The sequence below is a fragment of the Callorhinus ursinus genome, unplaced genomic scaffold (genome assembly GCF_003265705.2).
Source record: "Callorhinus ursinus isolate GAN/ISIS: 27379988/994484 unplaced genomic scaffold, GSC_fseal_2.0 scaffold4, whole genome shotgun sequence".
NCBI lineage: Eukaryota > Metazoa > Chordata > Mammalia > Carnivora > Otariidae > Callorhinus > Callorhinus ursinus.
The window spans coordinates 43,304,546-43,307,846 of NW_027397066.1; positions in this window are offsets into that span (position 1 = coordinate 43,304,546).

Sequence of the window (3,301 nt, forward strand, 5' to 3'; positions counted from 1 at the left end):
TTGCTTTGGGGTTTTCCATATAGGTTCCTCCCGGGACAGAGGTCTTCGCTTCTAAAATACATCATTACTGGGCGCCTGGGTGGCTCAGATGGTTAAGTGTCTGCCTTCGGCTCAGGTCATGATCCCAGGGTCCTGGAATCGAGTCCCGCATCGGGCTCCCTGCTCCTTGGGAGCCTGCTTCTCCCTCTGCCTCTCTCTCTCTGTCTGTCTCTCATGAATAAATAAATAAAATTAAAAAATAAAATAAAATACATCATTACTGACGTCTAGTTCTTGGGGGGCTAACAAAACGCACCTGAAGCCTGTTCCACGTGACTGCATATTTGTAACATGTTAAGGATCAAGGATGTGGAGGAATCTGCTCATTTTATGAAAGTGTTTATTTTTTGTTTTCCAAAACTAGTTTGTCAAACGTTACCTTTAACACAATGGTTTGACTCTATTTTAGTAATTATTGAGTCTAGTTTTAACTATCAAGTGAATACAATATTTAAATATTTTATGTGTTTGGTACCTTGTGAAAGGTACAGGGCTCTGGAATCGTCACACATTCCATTTTTATAAATTGCCAACAAGCTTCAAAAAGATTTTTTTCATGCAAGAATATTTGTAAAATCACTCAGCGAAGAGGCTGTTATGAATAGTACCCGCTTAAAAGAGGAGTTCCACAAACTCTCAGAAATAAAATCTGCCACAGCATCAAATCTCACCACAGATTATCAAAAGCACCGTGTGTGTCTGAACAACTGGTGGGTACAGTGGGGGACAGGTAGGGGTGTGGTGACTTAGATATATTTTGAGGTGAATAGTGGGAAAAAAATCAGAGAGCCACAAATAAGAACGGCAGCTTTCAAACTGACCCACCAACCTCTCTAACCAGGAAGCAAGCTGGTCTAAGGAGAGACAACTCTGCACCTCTCAGGGACCAGCTGTTGATGGGGATGGCCGCACAATTAACACAAGCTGTGGGTTGCCAATAAAACATAATAAACCAGGCCCACAAGACAGTGGGATCACTGTGGGAACTCAGTCAGGCCTACCACACTACTGATGGTTTTCATGCCATTAAACAGCAAGTGAGTTCATAATTGCAGTGGTTTATCTCAAAGCTCCCTGCTGCTCTTAACGCTTAATTCAAATGTAATGTTCATCAGCTGCTGCCAGTAGGCAAGAGGGAGAGCTTTATCAGAAAATGTAAAGATCACTTTGTGATTATTATTTCACCTTAGGGTAACGCTGCCCTAAGTGCCCCCACACAGCGCCTGGTGGGACGTTATCTCCTGAAGGCTCTGGAAATGAGTACCTCGGCATTTAGATTTCCCTCCATGCCTGCCCCACTTCACGCCCCCAGCCCCCCCCACACTTTTTCCATTTAATACTGGGCTGTCTTAAATCACGCAAAACAGCAATTGATAAGATACGGAGTCAGCTGTATTTTCGTCTCAGCATAGCCTGGCTGACCTGGTCACTCTACTCCAGACCCACCTGGTTCTTGCTGTCCACAAAGCCACTTACTTCCTTGCCATCCTAAGTCTATTGGACATACTCTATTATTTGGTGTGCTAAATGCTCGGGACCATTATACTGTCCCCTTGTGTGGACTCAGTGTTTTATAGCGCAGGGCCCGAGTAAGACCGTGGACCAAGAACCCCAGCAGGTTGTGGCAGAGGTCATTAGTAACCTCAGACTAACTCTTTTTTTGTTTTAAAGATTTATTTATTTATTTGTGAGAGACAGCACGAGCAGGGGGGAGGAACATAGGGAGAGGGAGAAGCAGACTCCCCGCTGAGCAGGGAGCCTGAGGTGGGATCGATCCCAGGACCCCTGATCATGACCCGAACCAAAGGCAGACGCCCAACCAACCGAGCCACCCAGGCACCCCTAGCCTCACACTAACTTTTAATTAAGTGCCTGGTGGGAAAATCTTCTGTCCTTTCAGAGCAATCACAAAAGCTTCCTCTTAGAGTGATTCGGTCCCTAGGGATTTCCCATCACAGGTCAGTGGATCAAGCCAGCATCATGAAGAGAGCCGTTGCGTCACTAAGCAGTCACATCACCATCTGCCCCTGCAGTGAACGCAAATTGGATTCTCAGATCAGACATTTTTAGTGTTCAACGGTTTCTGATTGGAAGATGCATAAAGGAGGCTGGAGGAGAAAGAGAATGTCAACTCAAAAAAGTAGCATGCCAATCCTTAACCTTGAGCATCTTATCTTCTCCAGACACATGAACTCCAGAGAGCCTGACTATTGGAGTGATAGCTGGCCGTTTCAAAGGAAAGACACTGTTTCTAGATTTTGCTTATTAATCCCAAATTTTAACTTGCAGTGATCTCCCCATCATTCCACCCTGACTGTTGGTTATTTGCCTAGAAAACCTCTATAAAATTTGAAGACACTCAAAAGACATGATTACAACTGCTTTTCACTGATCACTTTGTTCTTTCATCATCTCAAAAAGTTCCCAAACAACATAAAGTCAACTATGACAGAAAAGCCCCAAATGAATTTCCAAAGATCAGGCTAGACCAGGCAGACAAAGAGGAGATATAGAAGAGCGTATTGTTACAGACTCTACCAACATATTTTTTAAATCCTTTTTATTTTTGGTTGATCTTGATAACAACTGGAGTCTGAGAAATGGCAGATTTTTTCCACAAGGCTTGTGGAGAGAGGTTTCTAATGAGCCTTAAAGTATTTGTTATAAATTTTAGCTCTGAATCAGCTTCTGGGATTAAAACCTGTATTCACTACTTACTAACTGTGTAACTTTGTACAAAAAGTTAACCTGCCTAAACCTCAGTTTCCTCATCTGTAAATTAGTGATGATATTACTACCTAACTCATAAGGTTGTTATGAGAAATATATCAGATGATAGATCTATAACTGCTTAGTACTCTGCCTAGCACAGAGTAAGCTCTTAATAATTGTCCATTATTAGTTTACATTGAATCAATGGAAGTGCCATGGAGATGCCATTGGTACACGCAATGAGTGCCATTTAGTAGCTACTTGACCACAAGTGAGACTTTCCGTCTGACAGACTGCAGCTTCATCTAGCTGGCAGTTCTGCGGGGGCTCTCAGCCTTCCCAGAGACCACCCGGCAACCTAAACACAGTTCCAAACCCTGTGTTAGCAGAAAACACTAAGTGAGCTGGCTCCATAGTGAGCCTTGATGTGACTTACTCGAAGCCTCCCTCAAAGATGACTCTCTGACGCTCCCAGTATTAGAGAAACAAGAGGCCCATGGGCCTTGGGTCTTTCATGGTTTCAGCTCCCCTAGGTCCTATGGAGTCTCCT